General features: G+C 43.6%; 5 non-coding genes and 1 pseudogene across 5 annotated transcripts; 3 read left to right on the forward strand and 3 right to left on the reverse strand.

Moving 5' to 3' along the window:
- LOC137317445 (zinc finger protein 271-like) overlaps nucleotides 1-27,289 on the reverse strand; it is a 433,617-nt pseudogene that overhangs the window by 17,676 nt on the left and 388,652 nt on the right.
- On the forward strand, nucleotides 13,688-13,760 carry trnav-cac (transfer RNA valine (anticodon CAC)). Its single transcript has one exon. It is a non-coding gene; the product is annotated as a tRNA-Val (tRNA).
- On the forward strand, nucleotides 20,185-20,258 carry trnan-guu (transfer RNA asparagine (anticodon GUU)). Its single transcript has one exon. It is a non-coding gene; the product is annotated as a tRNA-Asn (tRNA).
- Nucleotides 20,699-20,771, forward strand: trnav-aac (transfer RNA valine (anticodon AAC)). The gene has a single exon. It is a non-coding gene; the product is annotated as a tRNA-Val (tRNA).
- trnal-cag (transfer RNA leucine (anticodon CAG)) lies at nucleotides 23,270-23,350 on the reverse strand. The gene has a single exon. It is a non-coding gene; the product is annotated as a tRNA-Leu (tRNA).
- On the reverse strand, nucleotides 23,429-23,501 carry trnak-cuu (transfer RNA lysine (anticodon CUU)). Its single transcript has one exon. It is a non-coding gene; the product is annotated as a tRNA-Lys (tRNA).

Here is a 27,289-nt window from a genome sequence, read left to right on the forward strand (position 1 = left end):
GAACAGTGTCGGTGAACAGGTGGAGAATTGGGTGATCTGTAGAAACATTAAACTATTCCACAGAGGCTTCACTATTTAACAAAATGAGACTGAGAATAGGATCGGTGGAACACGGGGCTGGTGAACAGAATGCAGGCAAAGGATGATAGGATTTAATCGGATATGAAAATGGACTTGAGAAAGAGAGTGGAGTGAGTGATAGAGAGGGCGACTGAGAGGGAAAGCGAGAGGCTGTGGTGTGAATAATTCATCAGAATGAACTGCTGAAACTTCCAGTACAATTAAACAGAGAAAATGTGATTTGAAGCTGTTATTGTGATGTGGTCAGATTGGGTGAGTTTTTATTGTGGGACTCGCTCCTCATGTTTATATCCCTGTCAGGTCCTCAATCTGTTTTTGTGAATGTTCTTTGTTTTCCAACTTAACACTAAACATAATTAAAATTTGCTGAAAAAAATATAATCAGAAATGTCTTGATCGGAATGACGAAATATAATTACAATTTACTTGATGAGTAGAATTAGCAATTCATTTATCGTGATGAATTGTGAGGATTTTGTGTTTTAGAAGCTCGGCTGAATTCAATAAACAACAAGTTTGATATAATTAATACCCAACAAAGGTTGCCTGACACCAATAACCACAGAAATCAACTGTTGAATGCATTAGTTGGATTGTGTTCTTGGGACCTATAGATTTGATTTCCTCTCACACTCTGCTGCTTTCTCGCCCTGTAAATCACAGCCTCTCCTCTCACTGCATTGAATCCTCTGTCTCTTCTTCCCTTACTTCAGTTCGTGCAAGTTCCCAAATTATCTGCTCCTGACTCCCCTCCAGCTCTGACATGTCCTTTTCCTTGTCTACCTCCCAATCTGTCTCACTGGGACGGTCCTCAGCCGCCTTTCCCGTTTAGTGCCAGCCCCTGTCAGCTCTCTTAAACCAGAGCAACAAACTAAATGTACCTCTCTTTGTCCCCTCACCTTCCTGACCCTTCCCTCTCTTTCCCGTCAGTCTGGAGCCCAAATCCGGCTTTAATCCGCTGGATTCCCGGTGTGTAAAACCCCTTCTCCCTTCCCCACCGGCACTGCGCCCTCACTCAGCCCTTCCAGTGGATCCAGTGCTCACTTTATTCACTTTCTGTATCCATCTCCCAATTCATTATTGATCATTGTGTTTAAAAATATCTCTCTGCCCGAAAGCGCTGCCCAGGTCAATCAATCACTTTCCACCCTTCGATGCAGCAACAAAGCTGGAAATTTCACCTCAGATCCTCTCAATCTGCTGCTTTGGCGCCAGCTTTGAGCAGTAATTTCTCAGCTTCCTTTTCTCTTCCAGTTAACTTGGTGGCGATTGTGATCCTGTCCCGAGGAAAGTGCGGTCTCTCCAAATGTATCAGTCGCTACCTGGTGGGAATGGCAGTGGCAGATCTCCTGGTCGTTATCATTGGTGTAATATTGAATTGGATTGGTGCGATTTATTTCCCAGGTTCATTCCTGTTCATTACTCCCGTGTGTAGTTTTATTGCCTCCTTGAGTGAAGCAGCCACGGGGGTTTCTGTCTGGCTCACAGTCGCTTTCACCTTTGATCGATTTGTGGCCATTTGTTGTGAGAAGCTGAAAACTAAATATTGCACCGAGAGAACGGCAGCTGTGGTTCTGGGAACAGTGAGTGTGCTGGGCTGTTTGGAGAGTGTCCCCTGGTACTTTACATATGAACCTGACTATATAATTGATAATGTTCCCTGGTTTTGTGTGACTAAACCGAGGTTCAGTACTTCCCCCGCATGGGCCGCATTTGACATGTTTCACCTCATTTTAACCCCTTGTGTCCCGTTCTGTCTGATTTTGCTGCTCAATGTTCTGACGGTCAGGCGTATTTTAATGTCCAGTCGAGTCCGCAGGGGACTCCGGGGCCGCAGCAATGGAGAGAATCAGAGTGATCCAGAGATGGAGAACCGAAAGAAATCCATCATTTTACTCTTCAGTATATCGGGCAGTTTTATACTGTTGTGGCTGATACGGGTTGTATTTTTCATTTATCTGCGAATTGCAGACATTTGGTCTTATTACTCCACCGCTGACCCTGGTTATATCACACAACAGACAGCAGGAATGCTGCAGCTTCTCAGTTCCTGCACAAACACGTGTATTTATGTCCTGACCCAGACTAAATTCAGAGAGGAGCTGAAGAACGCGGTGAAATACCCACTCAATCTAATTGTTAAATTAGTGAAATCATTGAAAGAGCTGAAGGGTTTCAAGCACTAGAACTGAATCCCATTTCATACTCCATCCCCTACACTTCCCAGGGGACGGAAAGTACATTTTATATTAGCAGCTCAGAGCCATTAAATGATCTGAAATATGGTTCTGATGTTATATTTTATTGAAAATCTGACCAATTGAGGCAGGATTTATTCTGCAGACGACACATGCATTTTGCTCGAAATTGCAGTCCTAAAGAGCCCAGCTGGACTTCAACTAAATGGTGATCCAGCAAAATGTGCAAAGCTGGGAGTCAAAGTAGCTGCTTTGGGCCAGATCAGAATGGGTGCAGGGGGAGAGAGGGAGAGAGAGGGGGAGAGGGGGAGGGAGAGAAGGAGCGAGAGAGAGAAATTCATAGAGTTTGAGAAAGAGGGAGAGAGATAGAGAGGCCGAAATACAGAGAGGGAGAGAGAGAGGGGGAGAGTGACTGACATAGAGTCAGAGAGGAACTTACTGCGATAAAGAGTGTGAGAGAGCGAGATAGTGATATAAAGAGCGAGGGAGAGACAGAAAGTGAGAGCGAGAAAGAGAGAGAGAGAGGCAAAGAGTGACACAGGGAGAGCGTGAGAGAGATCAGAGAGAAAGACAGGGAGATATTGGGACAGAGAGAGTAAGAAAGGCAGAAAGACAAGGAGGGAGACAGAGAAAGACAGAAGGAGAGAGAGATGGAGAGAGGAGTGGACAGAGACAGAGAACACAGGGCAAAATAAATATAATGATTAAATAGCGCAGAAAATTAAAACAGGTTCACATAAAGGCGAGAGGGTCTGTGACAAAGAGAGAGAGATGGAAACAAAGAGGGGTAGAGACAGAGGTACACAGAGCTGGAGATAAATAAAGTGAGTTTGTTTGACAGAAGAGAAAAAATAAAGAGAGAAAGAAAGTGAAAGAAAGCATATATATATATATATATATATATATATGTATATAATGAGAGAGAGCAAGCAGACATGGATGGAACGAGAGAGAGAGACTGACAACGAATTACAAATTGATGGAATAGAAGTGGAAATAACAAGATAGAATAACACACAGAAAATAAATAGAGACAAACGACATAAACAGAGAACAGACATATTGAAAGACGGACAAACACAAACTGTGTAATCAGCCTGGAGTGTGTGAGAGTGCTGACCAGCAGAACAGCAGCAGATGAAGCAGGCCAGACAGTTCATGTTTGTTCTGGGGTAACACTCGTGTGGATTTAATTTTGACATTTCTAAAGGTGATGCCTGGAGGCTGCACATTAAAGTCACTCAGTCTTGTGAACCTGACCCTGACCATTACTTACTGCAGGAGTCTCCCAGCTGTTCTGTGCAGTAAACATTCATCTGATGAACGAAAACCTGAGATTGAATCGGCTTCAGCATGTCTGAAGGAAAGGGACGATTAAAAGGTGGAAGCGCTGTTGAAAGATTGTTAATGACACATTGTAAAAAGATCACACAGCCGAGGATAGATCACCATAGCAACAAGAACGATTCCAGGGGGGCGAGAGATCGTTTGAACTCCTGCCGAATTAACTTGGTTACGTTGTGGACACTGAGAGAAAACAAGTGAAGTGTCAATCAATCGTGGGTTGTATTTGTAGGAATCTATTGTTGAGAAGCCACTGTCCCAGAGGTGTGATTCTCTGTAAAAACTGTCTTAAAAATCTGGGCAGAAGTTGAGTGGAGAGAGACGCAGATCCACCATAACTGCTCCAAGCTCACCTTTCGCTTCCTGACAGCACCACCTCACCTTGAATCTTCCTGACTGCTCGCTACCTCCCAGCTTGATGCCTCGATGCAGGTTTACAGATTGCCTGTGAAGCAGATGACCTGTCCACCAGAGAAAGTTACACTGCACTACAACGGTATCCATCAAAATACCTGGAATCTTCTCGGCAAGTCTAAAACTTTCGTTATAGGCTTAGTCTAAGATAAACATTTGATTTCCAAACGGTTATGCATTTTGAGAATTGAGAATGTGTTGTTTAATTTTTGCTAATGCAATTCTAAATCGGGCATAAAACCAAGATGAAGTTTAAATTCTAATGTCATTTTTTTCTATTGAATGAATAATTCTTGTTTTCTCTGTAAAGCCATGGTTTGTGCCTGAAGTTTGTTTAGGATAAAGAGCTCATTAAGCTAAATGTAAAACTAAACCTTGTGGAGATAAAAAGGCATTGCTCCAAATTAAAGTGTAAAATCACTTTCCATCTTTTTGCTCCTCCATCTGTACCATGTGTAACTTTCCCAGTGAGCTGCTGAATTCTGCAATAAATAATATGTATTTTACTCCTTCTGCAGTGTTAATAAACTGGACAGGCTCCCGCAGCACTCTCCTGCTCTGTTACTGTTACACATGCAGTTATTCTTTCAGATTAAAGAAAAATATGAATAATGGAGAAATTAATTAAATCCCAGATCAGAACTACATTCAGATTGAGTCCAATTTTACTCTGATTTGTTGAATAGAAGCTAGAATTACATTCTCTACAAAAAAATGGCTAATTGGACCTTTCCTCCGAATGTCTGGTCTATCCTTTTCTGTAACCATTAGGTCCAAATAACCAAATGTTAATCCATCTTTTTTGCAGAAGTTTCACATTTGATTGTTTAATTCCCTCACTGCACCGCTGTCTTTATGTTAAACACCAGCTAGTGTTAGTCTCACTCAGTTTGTATCTTTAACGAGAGTGCAACAGTGATTTTACAGGAAAAGCAAATTATCACTCTCTGTGTCTCTCATCACAAGCTTCACCTTGCCCCTCAGTAAGATGGCCGCCTTTCGGGTGCCATTTTGTCTCAGGTTCATGGCGTTGAAGTTGTTGTTCATCGATTCACATTTTGATAGCAGGCACGGTGCAAGAGGAGTCCATTCAGCCCACCCTGCCTGTGCCAGCTCCTTGAAAGCGCGATCCAATTATTCCCATTTCCCGCTCTGCTTTTCCCCCAAAGCCCTCATGGATGCTTGTAATAGTAGTTTTGATAATACACACACACACATATATATATATATATATATATATATATACAATTTGCTGTTGTAGGGGGTGGACATATGAGGAGAGGTTGAGTCGATTGGGACTCCACTCATTGGAGTTCAGAAGAATGAGAGGCGATCTTATTGAAACATATAAGATTGTGAAGGGGCTTGATCGGGTGGATGCGGTAAGGATGTTCCCAAGGATGGGTGAAACTAGAACTAGGGGGCATAATCTTAGAATAAGGGGCTGCTCTTTCAAAACTGAGATAAGGAGAAACTTCTTCACTCAGAGGGTAGTAGGTCTGTGGAATTTGCTGCCCCAGGAAGCTGTGGAAGCTACATCATTAAATAAATTTAAAACAGAAATAGACAGTTTCCTAGAAGTAAAGGGAATTAGGGGTTATGGGGAGCGGTCAGGAAATTGGACATGAATTTAGATTTGAGGTTAGGATCAGATCAGTCATGATCTTATTGAATGGTGGAGCAGGCTCGAGGGGCCGATTCGCCTACTCCTGCTTCTATTTCATATGTTCTTATATATATATATATATATATATATATATATATATATATGTATATATATATATATATATATATAAGTTGTTGTGGATAAAGCTGTTTCTCAACCTTTTACTCTTTAGATTCTTCTCCTTTATAAATTGGGCTTTGTTTCTGTGTAAATGAATGTTGCTGAGAGATTGTCCCTGTAACTGAGTGAGGGATCTTGCTGTATATTGGGTTTTTTAAAAATTGCTTTGGCTCTTTTATATGTCATGAATTTATTTGAAATCTTTGGCTGATTGGAAAAAGCCACAAACTGTAAGTTGATCACAAACTGCTGGAATTTTGTCCACTGCAAATTAAAACAAGAGAAAAGAGCAAAGGTAAAGTTCGTTCACCTTTGCAAACTGCAACATAAAGGGCGAAGTAGCAAAAAATGCCCAGGGTTTTTGTCCCCTGCTCCAGGAACAGAAGTGAAAATGAGCACAGGGGCAATTTGAATCTTGCAGCGAACATTAACCAAGGACAGGCAGACAGACCAGCACCTTTTAGGGGAGGGGTTGGGTGAGGGATTGAGTGGCAAAGCAGGAGAGAAAACCCTGCAAACTTGTATTAGAGAGAGAGAGAAGCAACATGTGCTCTTCAGTCTGCCCGAGTGTCTTTCTGTTTCTCTCTGTCCCAGCTTTTCACTCTTTTCTTCAGATTCTCTGCTTTGTAACTTGGGATTTTTTTTTGTCAGTGGTCTTTGCTGAGAGATTGCCTGCCTGTGTCATGGAATGAGTGAGTGACTGAGTGTGAATGTGTGTGTGTGAGTGAGTGTGAGGGAGCTCTGAGCTCTTGCTGTGCTTTTTTATTCGCTTGCTTTGTTTTTAATCCATTTTTAAAAATCAATTAAAAGATTTTTTTGTGGAAATGCTGTAACATGAAGTTGTGGAAAGAGAATTTTTGGGAGGAATTGGATTCCTTGGACAAGAAGCTTTCTCTCCACAGGGGACTGATCGAGGCCTTCACCAGAGGCTCACGTGAATTGTGTCTGGGTCACTGTGGGATCACTGGGAGCACTGTGGGATCATGGGTTGCTATGGGATCACTGGGATACTGCAGGTTCACTGGGACATTGTGGGATGAATGCGACACTGTGGGATCAGTGGGACATTGTGGGATCATTAGCTTCCTGTGGCATCACTGGGACATTGTGGGATCAGTGGGACATTGTGGGATCATTGGCTTCCTGTGGCATCACTGGGATACTGGCGGCCATGTTGTTTAAGATGGCCGCCTTAATGGCCACCATTTTGTTTCAGCTTCATGGGGTCACAGGAGAAACTACTTTACCCATTCTAAGTAATATAGAAATATTATATATGTACATATATATATATATATATATAGACATGTAGAAATATTATATATATATATATAGACATGTTATTTCATACACGCAAGTTGTTGTATATAAAGACAGTCTCAAACTTTTACACAAATGCAGTGAACTGGGATACTGGGACCTCTGGGTGCACTGTGGGATCACTGGGATCAATTAGGGAGCATTGTGGCATTATCAGTGGGTGTGCAGCTGGATCACCGGGTCACTCTGTGTTCACTTTGGGATCACTGGGTGCACTAGATCGCTGGGACACTGTGGATCAATGGGACACTATCACTGGGTGAAGTGTGGAATCACTTAGTCACACTGTGGGGACTCGATGGGATACTTATTTACCCAGTTGGGCCGAATGGCCTGTTTCTGTGCCGTGCTGTATTCTATGTAATATATATATATAAAGATATGCACGGGGTTAAATTCGATAACCCCCGAATCCGGGCGCGATGGTCGATAAACCTCTACGTGATTAACCTGCACCCGGTCGTTGAGATGCAGACAGTCCGTGAGATTGGTGCTGCCTGGTGATTTATCGGATTCCTGCGAGCAGTCAGGCCTGGCTGCGCTGTTCAGCGGCTTCTCACCAGCAGGGGGGCCCCCGATATTGCGTGAGTGGTTTGCACCTCTGAAAGGCAGGCTGCACCTCTCAACGGCAGCCTGAACTCACAAAGTCAAACATTTGATTCAGATACAAACCTCCGGGGTCATTTCTCCTCGTACAGTTTTGATTGGCAGCTTCTTTTGAATTAAACAGACCATTGCTTAAAATGACTGGCTCCCAGTCACTGTTTTGAAGGCATTTATCAGCCTGTCTTTTTCAAACTGGTGAGTCTGTTTGGAATCTCTGAGAATGTTAATCAAATCGACAGCTTCCATAGTTTGTGAGAAAAAGACAACAAAGAACCAGGATGTTCGAAAGTTCGGGCACAGTTTCGTATAGTATTTTGAATTATTTATTATTTTTTTATTTTCCAATAATGATCTGGTTGAGCTTTACAGTAAAACTGTTGTCTTACTGCTACTATTCTGTTTATTCTCTTAATGTTTCATCAATTTGTTTGGCAGTTAAAGTCTAAAACAAGCTCCAGTGTAGTGTGAATCTGTCACGCTCTGAAGAGCAGGAACTATTCGGCACTGGATAGAACGAGTGGGCTGAGATAATCTGAAGGGGTTTCACTGTTCATTACCTGGAGCCCTTCAAGTGTTACATTGATATCAGGACAAGCGGAAACACTGAGACATTGAGAGTGAAGCCTCACCTCACAGAGGAGATGCTTTTTCAAGCTTAGAAATACTGCTGATTTTAAATCAGCAAAATTTCACTTCATTAAAGTAGACAAAAAGGCAACTATCTCTGAACTGTCGCCACTCTCTGAAAAACACGGATATTTTACTGATCGGGTAATAATGGTCTTGTTCAAACTGTACAAAATAAAAATCAATTGTGATCTTTTTAAAATAACGATCTGATATAAAGCATTCTCCAACCAAACAAAAGCACCAAGCATTCCCAGGACAATGAGAGATTATATGAGTGGGCAAAACTGTGGCAAATGGAGTTCAATGTCGGGAAATGTGAGGCCATCCACTTCGGATCTAAAAAAGATAGATCAGAGAGTTTTCTAAATAGTGAGGAGCTCGAAACTGTGGGGGAGCAGAGAGATTTAGGGGTCCAAGTGCAGAGATGATTAAAAGCTAGTGGACATTTGCAAAAATAATTAACAAGGCTAATAGAATGTCGGCCTTTATTTCAAGAGGGCTGGAATATAAAGGGGTGGAAGTTATGTTCCAGCTGTACAGAGCTCTGGTTAGACCCCATCTGGAGGGCTGCATTCAGTTCTGGGCACTGACCCTCAGGAAGGATATATTGGCCTTGGAAGGGCTGCAGCACAGATGCAACAGAATGATAATGGGTCTAAAAGCGTTAAATTATGAGGACAGGTTGAATTATCAAGGCTAGTATTCCCCTGAATATAGAAGATTAAGGTTTGATTGAAATGAGGTGTTTAAGATGGTGAAAGGAGTTGATAGGGTAGATAGAGAGAAACTACTTCCTCTGTTGGGGGAGTCTAGAACAAAGGGGCATAACCTTAAAATTAGAGCTCGGCCGCCCAGGGGTGATGGTAAGAAGTTCTTCTTCACAAAAGGGTAGTGGAAATCTGGAATTCTCTCCCACAAAAGTCTGTTGAGGCTGGGGTCAATCCGAAATTTGAAAACGGAGATTGATAGACTTTTGTTCCGCAAGGTTATTGAGGATCAAGGAACAAGGCGGGTAGTTGGAGTTAAGATACAGATCAGCCATGATCTAATTGAATGGCAGAACAGGTTGAGGAGCTGAATTGTCCACTCCTGTTCCTGTGTAACAGGCTCGAGGGGCTGAATGGACTCATCTTGTTCCTATGTAACATGCGTGAGGGGCTGAAAGGCGTCCAGATCCTGTATAACAGTCTAGAAGGACTGAATGGCCTCCTTCTGTTCCATTGCAACAAGCTCGAGGGGCTTAATGGCCGAGTCCTATTCCAGTGTAATAGGCTCGAGGTGCTGAATGGCCTTCAGTTCCCGTATAACATGCTCGAGGGGCTGAATGGCCTGCTGCTGTTCCTATGCAACAGGCTTGAGGGGCTGATTGGCCTCCAGGTCTGGTGTAATGGGCTCGGGGCTGAATGGCCTCCTCCTGTTGATATCTGACAGGCCTGAATGGTTGGTTGGCGTCTAGTTCCTGTATAACAGGCTCGAAGGGCTGAATAGCCTCCTCCTGTTCCTATGTCATAGGCTTGAGGGTCTGTCTGGCCTCCAGTTCCGTTGTAATGGGCTCGAGGGGCTGGATGGCCTTCAGTTCCCGTTAACACGCTCGAGGGGCAGAGTGGCCTCCTCCTGTTCCTATGTAACAGGATTGAGGGGCTGATTGGCCACCAGATCTGGTGCAAGGTGCTCCAGGGGCTGAATGGCCTCCTCCTTTTGCTACCTGACAGGGTTGAACGGTTGATTGGTGTCTAGTTCTTGTATAACGGTTGAGAAAGGCATGGATGTTAGGGAACTTGGGGAAATAAATAGTGATGTCTTGAGGAGTGTACATATTACAGAGAGGGAGGTGCTGGAAGTCTTAACGCGCATCAAGGTAGATAAATCTCCGGGACCTGATGAAATGTATCCCAGGACGTTATGGGAGGTTAGGGAGGAAATTGCGGGTCCCCTAGCAGAGATATTTGAATCATCCACCGCGACAGGTGAGGTGCCTGAAGATTGGAGGGTAGCAAATGTTGTGCCTTTGTTTAAGAAGGGCGGCAGGGAAAAGCCTGGGAACTACAGACCAGTGAGCCTGACATCTGTAGTGGGTAAGTTGTTAGAGGGTATTCTGAGGGACAGGATCTACAGGCATTTGGAGAGGCAGGGACTAATTAGGAACAGTCAGCATGGTTTTGTGAGAGGAAAATCATGTCTCACGAATTTGATTGAGTTTTTTGAAGGGGTAACCAAGAAGATAGATGAGGGCTGTGCAGTAGACGTGGTCTACATGGACTTCAGCAAAGCATTTGACAAGGTACCGCATGGTAGGTTGTTACATAAGGTTAAATCTCATGGGATCCAAGGTGAGGTAGCCAATTGGATACAAAATTGGCTTGACGACAGAAGACAGAGGGTGGTTGTCGAGGGTTGTTTTTCAAACTGGATGCCTGTGTCCAGCGGTGTGCCTCAGGGATCGGTGCTGGGTCCGCTGTTATTTGTTATTTATATTAATGATTTGGATGAGAATTTAGGAGGCATGGTTAGTAAGTTTGCAGACGACACCAAGATTGGTGGCATTGTGGACAGTGAAGAAGGTTATCTAGGATTGCAACGGGATCTTGATCAATTGGGCCAGTGGGCCGATGAATGGCAGATGGAGTTTAATTTAGATAAATGTGAGGTGATGCATTTTGGTAGATCGAATCGGGCCAGGACCTACTCCGTTAATGGTAGGGCGTTGGGGAGAGTTATAGAACAAAGAGATCTAGGAGTACAGATTCATAGCTCCTTGAAAGTGGAGTCACAGGTGGATAGGGTGGTGAAGAAGGCATTCAGCATGCTTGGTTTCATTGGTCAGAACATTGAATGCAGGAGTTGGGATGTCTTGTTGAAGTTGTACAGGGCATTGGTGAGGCCACACTTGGAATACTGTGTACAGTTCTGGTCACCCTATTATAGAAAGGATATTATTAAACTAGAAAGAGTGCAGAAAAGATTTACTAGGATGCTACCGGGACTTGATGGTTTGACTTACAGGGAGAGGTTATACAGACTGGAACTTTATTCCCTGGAGAGTAGGAGGTTAAGGGGTGATCTTATAGAAGTCTATAAAATAATGAGGGGCATAGATAAGGTCGATAGTCAAAATCTTTTCCCAAAGGTAGGGGAGTCTATAACGAGGGGGCACAGATTTAAGGTGAGAGGGGAGAGATACAAAAGGATCCAGAGGGGCAATTTTTTCACTCAAAGGGTGGTGAGTGTCTGGAACGAGCTGCCAGAGGCAGTAGTAGAGGCGGGTACAATTTTGTCTTTTAAAAAGCATTTGGACAGTTACATGGGGAAGATGGGTATCGAGGGATATGGGCCAAGTGCAGGCAATTGGGACTAGCTTAGTGGTATAAACTGGGCGACATGGACATGTTGGGCCGAAGGGCCTGTTTCCATGTTGTAACTTCTATGATTCTATAACAGGCTCGAAGGGCTGAATGGCCTTCAGTTCCTGTATAACAGGCTCGATGGGCTGAATGGCCTCTTCTTGATTCTATGTAACAGGCTTGAGGGGATGATCGGCCTTCAGTAACGATGAAACGGGCTTGATGGGCTGAATGGCCTCCTCCTTTCCCTGTGCAGCAGCCGTGAAGGACTTGCCGCCATTTTGTCCAAGATGTCCCGCGAACTTGCCACCATTTTGTCTAAAAATTAGAGCCGGACCTTTCAGGAGCGAGATTAGAAAACATTTCTACACACAAAGGGTCGTAGAAGTTTGAAACTCTCTTCTACAAACGGCAATTGATACTAGCTCAGTTGCTAAATTTAGATCTGAGATAGATAGCTTTTTGGCAATGAAAGTTATTAAGGGATATGGGCCAAAGGCGGGTATATGGAGTTAGATCACAGATCAGCCATGATCTCATCAAATGGCGGAGCAGGAACGAGGGGCTGAATGGCCTACTCCTGTCCCCATGTTCCTATGATATTATTTATATGGAATTCCGGCAGGCATTTGATAAGGTTCCACACATGAGACTATTGGCAAAAATGAAAACACATGGATCTTGAGGCAATGTATTGACATGGGTAGATAATTGGTTCGGAGATGGGAGACAGAGAGTAGGGATAATGGGTACATACTCCAATTGGCAGGATGCGACTAGTGGTGTCCCCCAGGGATCTGTAACTGGGGTCTCAGCTTGTCACCATATTTATCAATGACTTAGATGAAGGAACAGAGAGTCGTATATCCAAGTTTGCTGATGACACTAAGTTGGGTGGTACAGTAAGTAGTGTGGATGCGAGTGAAAAGTTGCAAAGGGACATTGATAGATTAAGTGAGTGGGAGAAACTATGGCAGATGGAGTTCAATGCGGGGTAATCCACTTTGGACCGATGGTCAGGATATTTACCAAATGGTAAGAAGCTCGGAACTGTGGAGAAGCAGAGAGAATTAACGGTTCATTTACATAAATCAGTAAAAGCTAACGGACGGGTCCAAAAATAATTTAAAAGGCTAACGGAGCGTTAGCCTTTATCTCAGGGGGCTGGAATATCAAGAAGTGGAAGTTATGTTCCAGTTATATAAAGCTCTGGTTGGACTGCGTCTGGAGTAACTGCGTTCAGTTTTGGACACTGCACCTCAGGAAGGATAGATTGGCCTTGGAGGGGTTGCAGAGCAGATTCACCAGAATGTTACCGGGGCTAAAAAGTTTGAATTATGAGGACAGGCTGCATAGATTGGGCTCGTCTTCCCTCGAGTATCGAAGATTGAGGGGCGGTCTGAGCGAGGTGTTTAACATGTTCAAATTATTCGATAGAATAGAGAGAGAGAATCAATTTCCTCTGGGGAATCAAGAACGAGGGGGACAGAACCTTAAAATTAGAACCATGCCATTCAGGTTCGAAATCAGGAAGCACTTTTTTACACAAAGGGCAGTAGAAGTCTGGAACTCTGTCCCCCAAAAGGCTGTGAATGCTGGGGGTCAATTGAAGCTTTCAAGACTGAGATCGATAGATTTTTGTTGGGTAAGGGTATCGAGGGATAGCGAGCAAAGGCGGATAAATTGATTTGAGGTTCAGATCATCTCTGATCTAATTGAAGGGCGGAACAGGTTCAATGGGCTGAATGGCCTCCTCCTGTTCCCAATGGAAATGTTGAGAAAATGCTTTGTTGAGGCTGTGACGTCAGGGTCAACCCCTGTCCAAACAAGACAGGCCACATTTGGGAGTTTAATAATTTTGAAATGAACATTTTTCTTTTGTGACTTGTGCAACTTCGATCAAGTGAATCGTTATGAATGAGAATCAATACAGTCATTCTAACTTCTGGCTGGTAACCAGATCAGAGGTTTCCGTAGTGTAGTGGTTATCACGTTCGCCTCACACGCGAAAGGTTCCCGGTTCAATCCCGGGCGGAAACATTATTTTGGGGCAGATTTTTCTGTCCTCTGTGAAAGAGCCTGTTTTGTTCAGTTCGACACAAATTCGTGGTCTCACGAGCACTGAACATTTTAAACCGAGCCCTTCAAAATACAGTGTGTAAAATGAGAAGGAACAAAAAGTTCATCGCACAAAAGACATTATTAAACTTTTCCAACATCCCTCAGTGGCCTTTCATTCTGCAAAATAACGTTATCGGTTAATTAATGGTGAATAACAAAAATATTGTTTTTTTTTTCTTCCATGCGATTAATATAACAAGTGTTCAAAAGTTGCTCTTCTGGCTGGAAATCGCACCCCGGCCGCAGTGGTAAAAGCGGCGAATCTTAACCACTGGACCACCAGCGAGTTTTACTTACAGCATTATCAGATTTAACGAGGATTTCCATTTCTCTGTGATTCAGCTTTTAATCCTTTTTGGCTACTGATTGCGAATATTCCCGTCATTAAATAGGAATAAAGTACAATAGGCTCAGGAAAACCCGGGGAGGTGGCATCCCGCTCACCGAGCCTTTCCAGCATCATTTATATCACCAAGCACTCGAGTGAATGAACCTTTCTCCGGGGGGGTCTCAATGTGGAAAGGGTGGCGAGGCAAAGTGCTATTTATCCGTCAGGATGGCCGAGCGGTCTAAGGCACTGCTTTCAGGTCGCAGTCTCCTTCCCACTTCCGACATTGGTTACTTTGACTCCTATTTTATTTCTTGCTTGAGCTGCAGTTGATTTTTCGGCCCAGTTGATTTGCTCTTCCCGCAATAACCAACCCGGTCTCGATCCACGGCACGTTTTGACGCCCACCGGATCATCCCTAAACGAACCTTTAAACGAAAATATGCTTTAAACACAAGGTCGCAACTATGGAGAGAGCAGACACTTGGGGAAATGTACCATCGGAATTAGAGTAGGCCATTCAGCCCCTCGAGTCCGCTCCGCCATTTGATAAGATCATGGCTGAACTGTGATCGAACTCCATATACCTGCCTTTGGCCCTTATCCCTTCATACGTTCTTTTGGCAAAAAGCTATCGATCTCAGATTTAAAATTTGCAATTAAGCAAACATCAATTGCCGTTAGGGAAAGAGAGTTCCAAACTTGTTCCATCCTTTGTGTGTGGAAATGTTTTCAAATCTCACTCCTGAAAGATGTAGCTCTAATTTTTGGACTGTGCCCCCAAGTCCTAGAATCCCCAACCAGCGGAAATAGTTTCTCTCTATCCAGAAAATGTCAATGACACAGTCAATGAAAGGTGCAGTTCACGAAGGCGACTCACCAGCACCTTCTCAAGAGCAATTAGGGATGGGCAATAAATGCTGACCTTGCCATTGACACCCACATCCCATGAATGAAGACAAAAAAAGTCGCCTGCATGGCCGAGTAATTTCCTGCTGCTAAACGACGGGAGGAATGAAACCGTCGGCTTCAGCCCTTTGAACGAACTGTATACACTTGCCGTCGAGCTCAATCCCCACTTGGTCCTCTGCCCCGAATATCCACTGCATCAGAAAATCCTCCATAACATCGAATCACAGCATGAAAACATCACAGAAGGAGGTCATTCGGCCCATCGTGCCTGCGCCAACTCTTTGAAAGAGCTATCCAATTAGACCCGCTCCCCTTCCCTTTCCCCATAGCCCTGCAAAATTTTCCCCTTCAAGTATTTATCCAGTTCCCCTTTGAATGTTATTATTGAATTTGTTTCCACCAACCTTTCAGGCAGTGCATTCCAGATCATGACAATTCGCTGCGTAATAACATTCTCCTCATCTCACCTCTGTTGCCAATTACCTTAAATCTGTGTCCTCTGGTTACCATTCTTTCTGGCACTGGAAATAGTTTCTCCTTATTTATTCTATCAAAACCGTTCATGATTTTGAAGACCCCTGTTAAATCTCCCCTTAACCGTCTCTGCTCTAAGGAGAACAACCCCAGCTTCTCCAGTCTCTCCACCTCACTGCAATCCCTCATCCCTGGCACCATTCTAGTAAATCACCTCTGCACCCTCTCCAAGGCCTTGACATCCTTCCTAAAGTGTGGTGGGCAGAATTGTGTGATGGCCAGCTGGGGTCTAACCAGTGATTTATAAAGGTTCAGCATAAGTTCCTTGCTTTTGTACTCTATGCCTCTATTAATAAAGTCAACGATTCCGAATACGTTTTCGTTTACAATCTCTTCAACTTGTCCTGCCACCTTCAAAGATTTGTGTACGTATACCCTCAGGTCTCTCTGTTCCTGCACCCCCTTTAAAATTGCACCATTTATTTTAAAGAGCTGGCCAACGCACGATGGGCCGAATGGACTCCTGCGATTCCATGATTCCATGTTTTTGATTACACCTCTATGAAGCGCTTTGGGACATCCCCCAGAAGTGGGAGTCAGCAGTTCACTTTCTCCCTTAACACTTCCATCTGACCTGGGCTGGACTAAATAGGTGTTTTCGTGGTGTAATGGTTATCATGTTGGCGTCACACGCGAAAAACTCCCGGTTTAATCCCGGGACAGAAACAATTTGCTGGAACTTGCTCCTCACAAACCTCCAGGCACGAGCTTTCTCTCGTGTAAATTGGGCTGCAATCCTTTCACATTCAACAACGGCTGCACCAGATTCCTCGTCTCATCACCACTGAACACTTTGAAGCAGACTCCAAAAATAAAGTGCGTAAAATGAGAAGGGATGAAAGTCAGAGAAGTTCGCGTCGTTTCGACATTTACTCGGCAAACTTGTTAGCATTTCGTTCAGTGTGAACCAGAAAGTTGTGGGTTTATTAATGGTAATTGAAAGAATCATCTAAGAGACTTGTATAATTTTGCGTAATTAAGTGAACTGTTTTGTAAAAACAAATGCGCTGACCGGGAATCAAACCCGGGCCATAGTGCTGAAAGCGCCGAATTCTAACCACTCGATAACCATAAACCCGACTTATACATTGTCAACAGATGGTTATAAATATATTGGGCTGCAGCCGTGTTAGATTGAAAATACATTTCTGATTTGTAAGATGTAAATGCATTTCATGACTGCTGCTTACAAATCTATTTAGATATATATTTTAGTTATTCCTTTTTTGTGGGGTATATATTGTAAATGTATTTTCTGGATATTTATTTCTCTATGTCTTACTTTTCATTACACACAAATACATAACACAGATACACAGAGATATAATGATAACCACCAAGCAGTTACACCCAAATGTATTTATAAGTGTCACAGGTGCAATCATATATATTTATAACAAGATATATCATATTGTAAAAATAATCAAAATAAATTTATAAATGGCACACATAACTTAAACACTCAATTTATCAAGAAGCATGACATCCATTTATACACATCCATAGTTTAAATTTTCACACCGTCCTGTTAGCAGTCCTGAACAAAGTCCACACACCGAAAGTCTCAGCGTTTTTTCAGATTCTGCCCGTCCTGTTATGTATTTTGAGCAGTTCCTTTCCTGTGATGTGATGATTCTGGGTTCCGGGTGTGTGTCATTGGATTTGCTGCAGTCGTGCTGCCGCGGACAGGTGAAGGCTGCTTCTGAGGCTGCCTGACACCCGGTGGGAGTGGGCGGGATTTGGAAATCTGAAATAAATGAAATGGTGCATGAGAAACTTTCATAAAGGTAAATAACCCGATCGCTAACATCAGACCTCGTAGCGCAACGTTAGCGCGTCTGAATCTAAATCAGAAAGCTGCGTATTTAAATCACGGCGGGGGTCGCATTTGGTTTTAGCGCTGGTAGAATTCTGAATAATTCCGGAATTCATTTTGCATTCCCTTTTTCACAATAAACAGAACCCTGCTCTGAATTCTGCCTCACTAGTTCCCCAGTGTCAGGGAGAGAAGCGTCTGATTCACTCATTTATTTATTGCACGAAACATACACAAACACACTTATGAATTCAAAATCAGCCTGCAGCTCCACACGCACAGAGATAAACGCAGTCAGATAGACAGGGAAAAACCGGGAAAAAGACAAACCGGTTTGTCACAGAATTGCCTGTACCTCCACGGTCGAATGTCAGGGCTTTTGTTGTTCGCTTTCGTTCCACACCCTGGAATTCAGGAGAATCTGGTACATGGTTTGTTGGATAAGGCACGGGCGCGATGGCCCGAATGGCCTGCTTCTGAGCTGTATCCTTCGAAGATTCTGAACTCAGCCCCTGGGAGGGGAGGCCGGTTCATGTGGAAAAAGATCCGGATGAGAATGATCTGATTCATAAAGGGGAGGGAAATTAGGGAGCTCCTTCGGAACATTAATTACTTGAAAATGAAGACATTTTCCAGAGTATCTTGTTTGGTTTTGATGAATGAAATGTTTGTAAAAAGGCATCCGTGGAGAAGGATTGTGAGCTTTTAGGACTAGAGGGGAAATGAGGAGATTTTTTTTTCACACAGAGGGTTGTTCCGATCTGGTAGCCACTCCCTGAAAGGGTGGTGGAAGCAGCTTTCATAGGAACTTTCAAAAGGCAATTGGACAGGTACTTGAAGAGAACTGATTTGCAAGGTTACGGGGAAAAGGCTGGGTTTTTTGGACTAAATTGGACAGCTCTTTCAAAGAGTAGGCACGGCAACACGGCCGAATGGCCTCCTTCTGTGCTGTAATATTCTATGATTCTGGTCCATGATTTTAGTGTGGGACAGGAGAGATGTTGTTTAAAGAGAAGTAAAAATGTCCCAATCAGAGCAGAGAGAGGTGACTGGTCAGTTCCCCTCTGCCCAGTATAAGTCAGCAGCGGTTACCAGTTCGCTTTACACGCGAACGGCCCTGCTTTCGATCCTGGGCGGACAATTTAAGTTGCAATTGCTGTTTACAATCTATATTAATGACTAAAATGAGGGGACCGAGTGCAATGTATCTAAGTTTGCTGATGATACAAAGGTCGGTTGGAAAGTAAGCCGTGAGGAGGATGCAAAGGGAGGTGGACAGGTTAAGTGATTGGGTAAGAAAGTGGCAGTTGGAGGATAAAGTGGGAAAATGTGAAATTGTCCACTTTGGTAGGAAGAATAGAAAAGCAGAATATTTTTTAAAAGGTGAGAGTCCAATAAATGTCGGTATTCAGAGGGAGTTTGGTGAACTTGCAAACAAATCACAGAAAGTTAACATGCAGGTACAGCAATCAATTAGGAAGAAAAATGGTATGTTGGCCTTTTTGAAAGGAGGTTGGAGTATAAGAGTAAGGAAGTCTTGCTGCAATTAAATAGAGCTTTGGTGAGAACACACCTGGAGTACTTTGATGTCGTCTACATGGATTTTAGCAAGGCTTTTACAAGGTCCCAAATGACAGACTGGTCAAAAAAGCTGCGATTGCACTAGAGAGGGTACAGAGGAGATTTACGAGGAGGTTGCCATGGCTGGAGAATTTTGGCTGTGAGGAAAGATTGGATAGTCAGGGGTTGTTTTCTTTGGAACAGAGGAGGCTGAGTGGTGATTTAATTGAGGTGTACAAAATTATGAAGGGCCCAGACAGAGTGGAGGCGAAGGACCTATTTACCTTAGCAGGGAGGTTAATAACTAGGGGGCATAGATTTTAAATGATTGGTGGAAGGATTTAAGGGGAGCTGAGGAGAATTTTTTTCACCCAGAGTGTGGTAGGGGTCTGGAACTCACTGCCTGACTGGGTGGTCGAGGCAGAATCCCTCGTGACATTTAAAAAAATACTTGGATATGCACTTGAAGTGGCGTAACCTACAAGGTGAAAGACCGAGTGCTGGAAAGTGGCATTCGGCTGGGTAGCTCATTTCCGGCCGGTGCGGACAGGATGGGCCGAATGGCTTGCTTTTGTGCCGTAAGTTTGCTGTGATTCGACAAAATTGGCAATTCTTTTTTGTAACAGCATATTCCCAACCCAGGCCGCCGTGATGAAAACACCGAAGCCGAACGACGAGGCCAGCAGGGAAGGCATGTAAGAGTGTTAAGTATATCAGGGAGTGTTTGCATTCGGTACAATTAATATTTCAGCTCCCAGTTACTGCAGATCAGGGATCAAAACCTGACATCAGCATCAGGACGCTCAGAATATTTTCTTTTTATTCGTTCATGGGATGTGGGCGTCGCTGGCGAGGCCGGCATTTATTGCCCATCCCAAAAAGCCCTTGAGAAGGTGGTGGTGAGCCGGCTTTTTAAACCGCTGCAGTCAGTGTGGCGAAGGATCTCCCACAGTGCAACGAACGAACAGACAAAGCACCGGTGGGCGCGCCGGTTGCAGGAGAGCTGGTTGTCGGTGATATCGATGCTGTGAGCGAGACCAGACCGTTTCCATGTTTCCACAAGCAATGTCCCATCTTTTATTTCTGGAAAAGTAACACTGATAGTGGACAATTGCATTTCTGTGGCTGCAACATGTAACTTTGGCTCGGTGACACGCTGCTTTAGTGTATCTTGCAAGAAAAAGGACCAGACGGTCTCTGTGGCGCAATTGGTTAGCGCGTTCGGCTGTTAACCGAAAGGTTGGTGGTTCGAGCCCACCCAGGGACGAAAATTGCACCTTTTTCGTCCCACTTTTGGATTCATTGCCTCATTCTGATAGCACTGAAGCCGGTGCCATGTTTCAATTCCTGATCAGCAGTAACTGGGAGCACTTTAAATGGCTCCGATCTCTTCATCTCATTTCAAGTTTTCTAATGTGTGATTTGGCTGCAAGAAAACACTCTGTGAACAATGTCATCTGAGCATGCCTGATTCGCCATAATTTACACTGCGGTCGGATATCAGGCACATGAAAAAACAACAGTGAAATGTTTGTGTGGGCGCGATGCTCTGGGATTCCCTGCCTGACCATCACCACCTGTCCTTCTCTGTAGCCTTCCGAAATACAGCGCAGTAAATGGATCCCCGTGAAATGAGCTCCTGGACAGTAATACGGAAATTAGTTTGGCTCAGGGGTTATATCCCTATCACGAGGTTGGAGGTGTCAGGTTTCCGTAGTGTAGTGGTTATCATGTTCGCCTAACACGCGAAAAGTCCCCGGTTCGAAACCGAGCGGAAATATTTTGAAACGTTGTCCCCATTAAAAATGATTAAATATTTAACGATTCACATTTCTAATTAAATGTGAACAAAGTCCATATCTCCAAGCCCTGTTAATGCAGTCCGCTGAGAGCAGGCGATGAATGCCAGCGTGATATTGGGGGTGAAGGCTGCTTCCAATGCTGTCTCATTACCGGTGGGATCTGGCGGAGATTTGATAAGCCTCATCCATTCAACCAATATATGAAACGGTGTTTGAGAAACATTCAAAAAATATAATAACATCCAGGAGCCTGTCTTCAGAGTGCGTGGCGCAAAGGTCTGACTCCGGATTAAAAGGCTGGTTAACTTGCTTCAGCTTTCTGAAATGTACTTGTCCATCCTTCAGAGGTCATGGGAAATATGTTTTTTGCCTTTCGAAAAAAGACGCGAAAGTTCGAGACATGTTTTGTTTTCAACACGGCTGGTGAAATGGCCAGACGATCATAAATTCGCAGTCGCCTTTGAAACATTTAAAGGCGACTACCTAAAAATCACTTCGTGCAAATTTAAAATCACGGTTCCTATTTATTTCGGTCTGAAAGAAATAACGATAAACGTGTCAGTCAGTGCCCGCGGTGAGACGGTGATGAACTTGTTTGCTGCGAAGTTCACCGCTGGGCTAAAGTTGACGCCGTTTAAAGGACGCGAACCCACTCAATGTAAAGGATGAGCTCATAACCAACAGGTCCCGTCAACGTCAAACATCTCCTTTCTTGTTCAATAGAGGGAGCAGAGGCGTGTCCATCATCAGACGCCAGCAACTTTAAGAAATGGAACAGATAAAGGCACAGATGCAAGTTCCAAATATTTTCAATGCAAAGTTATTTCACTTTATTTGAAGTGCCGTGAGGCTAAAAACGGGTCCGAGATGATTTGCGTTCACTCGTGACTTGTTTTCCAGTGTTTGTCCGTCAGGTTTGCAATTCAATTTGTATTGGATATTGAAGATATTTCAGGATGATTGCACATCATACCATGTGTAAAGCAACCATCTTGATAACTTCAATCATCACACACTCTACATCGACGCTGCAGAGACCCCAGCACCCCTTTCAATATTGTTTTTCTCAACTCACAGTTTTCAAAAGGGAATTGGATAAACGCTTGGATCAAACTTTTTCAGGGTTATGGGGAAACAGCAGGCGAGTGGGACGAACTGGACAGCTCTTTCAGAGAGCTGGCACTGGCACGATGGGCTGAATGGCGCTATCTTATTCTATGATTCTATTAATAGATCAATTTCCGCCTTTCACTGAGCCTCCCTAAATGGAGCGCAGTAATCGTGTCCCTGTGAAACAAGCTCCTGAACAGTAATACGGAAATTAGCGTGGCTGAGCGGTTTGAAACTCTGGTTAGGCACCTAACAGGAAATTTCCTCTCTAAGATTGATTAGTTTATCAATTATCTCCCCCCTTTCGATCTTAAATGTCTTTACATATCTTTTTGATCTCTTCTTCTACTGTCATGCCCACAATACGAGTCTCCCTGGTAAATACTGAAGCAAAGTGATTATTTAATATTTCTGCCATTTCGCTGTCATTGCCTGTGAGTTTGTCGTGTGTCTCCCTTAGTGGCCCTATTATCATAGAATCATAGAATCATAGAAGTTACAACATGGAAACAGGCCCTTCGGCCCAACATGTCCATGTCGCCCAGTTTATACCACTAAGCTAGTCCCAATTGCCTGCACTTGGCCCATATCCCTCTATACCCATCTTACCCATGTAACTGTCCAAATGCTTTTTAAAAGACAAAATTGTACCCGCCTCTACTACTGCCTCTGGCAGCTCGTTCCAGACACTCACCACCCTTTGAGTGAAAAAATTGCCCCTCTGGACCCTTTTGTATCTCTCCCCTCTCACCTTAAATCTATGCCCCCTCGTTATAGACTCCCCTTAAGAGACATGTTTTGTTTTCAACACGGCTGGTGAAATGGCCAGACGATCATAAATTCGCAGTCGCCTTTGAAACATTTAAAGGCGACTACCTAAAAATCACTTCGTGCAAATATTCCTATCCTAAATTTTCTTTGGCTGTTGATGTGTCTCGAATACTTTGCTTTTTTTGATATTCCTTTTTTGCCTTTCCAATAGATCTTCAGACTTCTTTCCCAGTCTTATCACATTCCCCTCTCTCCTTTATTGGCTAGTGTGTGCCCTTTTCTTCAGTTTAAATTTTGCCCTTGTTTCTTTATTCATCCCTGGTGTGTCATTTCTGGCTAGTTTGTTCTTGCTTTTTAGTGGGATATATTTCTCCTGGACTCTATTTATCACCGTTTTAAATGTTTCCCACTGCTGTTCTATTTCTTTGTCCAGGTCATTAATATGTCAAACATATCACCGTTTGAAACTTCTCAAGTCACATTTCCATGAAAAAGCCAGTTGCTTTTGTGGGAGGAGCAAATCAACTTGGTCTAAAAATCAGCTGCAGCCCAATCCACAAATAAAATATTTTCACGTCTTCGTAAAAATAAGCAATGTCAGAAGAGGGATTCGAACCCACGACCGGAAGAGATTGCGACCTGAACGCAGCGCCTTAGACCGCTCGGCCATCCTGACGACAAATTTAACGTTTCATTATGCATCAATTCTGCACCGTTGGCCAGTGAACGCAACATAAAAGTTTTAAATGATACTCGCCCAACGTGGGGCTCGAACCCACGACCCTGAGATTAAGAGTCTCATGCTCTACCGACTGAGCTAGCCGGGCCTGATGGTACATCACCGCCTTATCTATTATTGCAGCAAGCAGGAGAAAGACTCCATTTCAAATTATTGGAATCAATTCTGAGTGACAGGATCAACTGTCACTCCGAAAGGCACGGACGAATCAAGGACAGTCAGCATGGATTTTTTAAGTGGAGGTCGTGTGTGACTAACCTGATTGAATTATTCGAGGAGGTGACAAGGAGGATCGATGAGGGTAGCGCAATTGATGCAGTCGACATGGATTTTCGCAAGGCTTTTGAAAAATTCCCACATGGCAGATTGGTCAAAAAAGTAAAGGCCCATAGGATCCAAGGGAATGTGGCTTATTGGAGCCAAAATTGGCTCAGTGGCAGGAAGCAAAGGGTAATGGTCGACGGGTGTTTTTTGTGGCTGGAAGACTGTTTCCAGTTGGGTGCTGCAGGGCTCCGTACTTGGTCCTATGCTTTTTGTGGTATACATTAACAATTTAGACTTAAACGTCGGGGGCATGATTAAGAAATTTGCCGGTGACACAAAAATTGACCGTGTCGTTGATAGCGAGGAGGAAAACTGTAGACTGTGGGGGTTCAGGCAATTTTCTGATAACAAAGCACTCAATCTATCTCTGAATGAATTTTGAACGAATACGTGTGTTTGACCCAGCACAGGCACGATGGGCCGAATGATCTCCTCTTGTGGACTAACATAATACGATGATACCAAGTGTTGTCAGACAGAAAAGCAACACATTCCAAATAAGAGCAGAGAGAGGAAACTTGTCTAACAGCATAACAGCACGGTGAGATATTGTATTTGAGAAGGATGAGGAGGGATAGTTTATCATGGTGGTAGTCACATAGGGTATCAATTGTGACTTTGATAAGGACCATTTCATGCTGCGACAGTCTCTGGCACTGTGTGTGAGTGTGGGATTCATTCTGTATCTGTCAGTCTCTGGTACTGTGTGTGAGTGTGGGATTCATTCTGTATCTGTCAGTCTCTGGTACTGTGTGTGAGTGTGGGATTCATTCTGTATCTGTCAGTCTCTGGTACTGTGTGTGAGTGTGGGATTCATTCTGTATCTGTCAGTCTCTGGTACTGTGTGTGAGTGTGGGATTCATTCTGTATCTGTCAGTCTCTGGTACTGTGTGTGAGTGTGGGATTCATTCTGTATCTGTCAGACTCTGGTGCTGTGTGTGAGTGTGGGATTCATTCTGTATCTGTCAGTCTCTGGTACTGTGTGAGTGTGGGATTCATTCTGTATCTGTCAGACTCTGGTGCTGTGTGTGAGTGTGGGATTCATTCTGTATTTGTCAGTCTCTGGTACTGTGTGTGAGTGTGGGATTCATTCTGTATCTGTCAGTCTCTGGTACTGTGTGTGAGTGTGGGATTCATTCTGTATCTGTCAGTCTCTGGTACTGTGTGTGAGTGTGGGATTCATTCTGTATCTGTCAGTCTCTGGTACTGTGTGTGAGTGTGGGATTTATTCTGTATCTGTCAGTCTCTGGTACTGTGTGTGAATGTGGGATTCATTCTGTATCTTGTCACTCTCTGATACTGTGTGTGAGTTTGGAATTGATTCTGTATCTTGTCAGCAGTGTGTGTGAGAGTTTGTGATTAATTCTTTATATAAAACTGTGTGTTAGTGTGGGATTCTTTCGGTATCTGTCAGTCTCTGGTACTCCATGTGACTGTGGGACTCATTCTGTATATACAGTCTCAAGTACTGTATGTGGGAGTTGAATTCATCCTATATATGCAGTTACTCATACTGCATGTGATTGTGGGATTCATTCTGTATATACAGTCTCCAGTACTGTATGTGGGAGTTGAATTCATCCTATATATGCAGTTACTCATACTGCATGTTAGTGTGGGATTCATACTGTACCTGTCAGTCTCTGGCACTGTGTGTGAGTGTGGGATTAACTGTGTGTCTGTCAGTCTCTTGTACTGTATGTGAGTTTGGGATTCGTTCTGCATCTGTGAGAGTTGGAGTCATTCTGTGTCTGTGTGTCTCTGGTACTGTCTCTGAATGTGAGATTCATTCTGTATCTGTACGTAATTATTCTCTCAGATTAAATTATGGTGTTCAATATTGCAGCTTTTATATCTCAATGTTTAAATAGTTTTACTCCTTGTTTAATTGGTAAATATGGACATACTTTCGGATTTGATGCTGGAGGTTTTAACCAGATTATTTGTGTGCTTTTTGGAGTACTATTAAATCTGTATCTCTGTGAGTACTGTTGTGGATGATAATGTATCTTTAAAACTGATAAGGTGACATTTTTGAATTGGTATGTAATGTGTAGATCAGTCTGTAGAAATGGAATTGATACCGTATCTTTCAGTCTAATATTGTATGAGATTTTTGGACTGGTATGTAATGTGTATCTCAGTCTGCACGAATAGAATTGATACTCTATCTTTAAATCTCATTCTACGAGTTCATTCTGAACAGGTGTCTAATTTGTCTCTCAGGTTTACTATCTTTCAATATTTCTCAATCTGATACTCTGCCTGAGTTTTGGACTTGTGTGCAATTTGTATCATATGATACACATTTCGAATGGATATTCCATGGATTAAAGTCATGTGTGTGAGAGTTCTGGGCTAGTATTCAATTTGAATCTAAGGGGTACATTATTGGGATTCATTCTGTACCTTTGAATCGGGTACCATGTGTGATTTCTATCTGGTATTTAATTCGTAGCTAATGTTTCTCTATTGTGAGATTGACACAGTGCCTTTCACTCTGAGAGTGTGATTTTGGACTCGGATTTTTGTATCTACCTGTCAGCGGGACTGAGTTAGGGGGAAATGGAACAGTGTCTGCCTCACCTACTCTGCTTGACTGTTGGATTGAAAATGTGTCTCTGGAAATTGTGATCATTGTGGGACTGACTACTCCTGCTGTCTGAGACAGTGGAACTGATGAGCTGTCTGTGTCTCTGTGCTCTGTGAGTGATAATATACTTACTGTGTGTGAGAAGGAGCTGGCTGCACTGTTCCTTCTGCCTCGGGTGGAGGAAGCATCACATTTATTCTGGATCGTTCAAGGGTTTGCCTGGAGAAAGAAAATGATCTCTTGTTACTCAGGAACAGGTGAGGTAGAAAAGACAGAAGTGATCAGTTTAATATCTCTGTTAATGATCATTTTGAATATCCACAAATGAAATCCAGTGATACAAACAGTGTCAGTGTCTGACTCCACTGCAGTACTGCAGCACTCAGCTTCTGCATACCAGGTGTGTTGGGCTGTTTTACAACAATTTAATGACATCCAGACACGGCCCAACCCCTGCACTGATCCATGAATGGGACTACCCGATGGGGCAGGGACCTTTGCACAGGTCAGGTTTCTAATCCCCTCTCCCATGGGACTAACCGTTCAACGGAAACCAAACAGCCGCTGTTTAAAATGTGTCCTTCACACTTCTCACCTGATGCCTGCAATAGATGCTCTTTGTATAACTCCCCACATCCTTACTGTCCGGCTCTGTTTCCACTCTTCACTGTCCAATAACAATAAACAGGGGGAGATTGGAACTAAACCAGGACCATTCACGACTGGTTTGGGGAGAGAAAGCAGCAATGATTTTAATAGCAGGTTCTTCCCATTCACTCTCCCTTCCCCTGGACACACCCTGTCCACACACAGCCCGAGAATGACCTCTCCCTTCCCCCCTCTCACTCCATGTTCCGGGACCAGTTCCTGATCCACTCCGCCTCTTGCAAACAGCCCCCGGACTCCCCCTGAACTTCCCCCGGACTCAATGCCGATCTCTGAGCCCATCTGCGGACACG

This window comes from Heptranchias perlo, unplaced genomic scaffold (assembly GCF_035084215.1).
Source record: "Heptranchias perlo isolate sHepPer1 unplaced genomic scaffold, sHepPer1.hap1 HAP1_SCAFFOLD_62, whole genome shotgun sequence".
NCBI lineage: Eukaryota > Metazoa > Chordata > Chondrichthyes > Hexanchiformes > Hexanchidae > Heptranchias > Heptranchias perlo.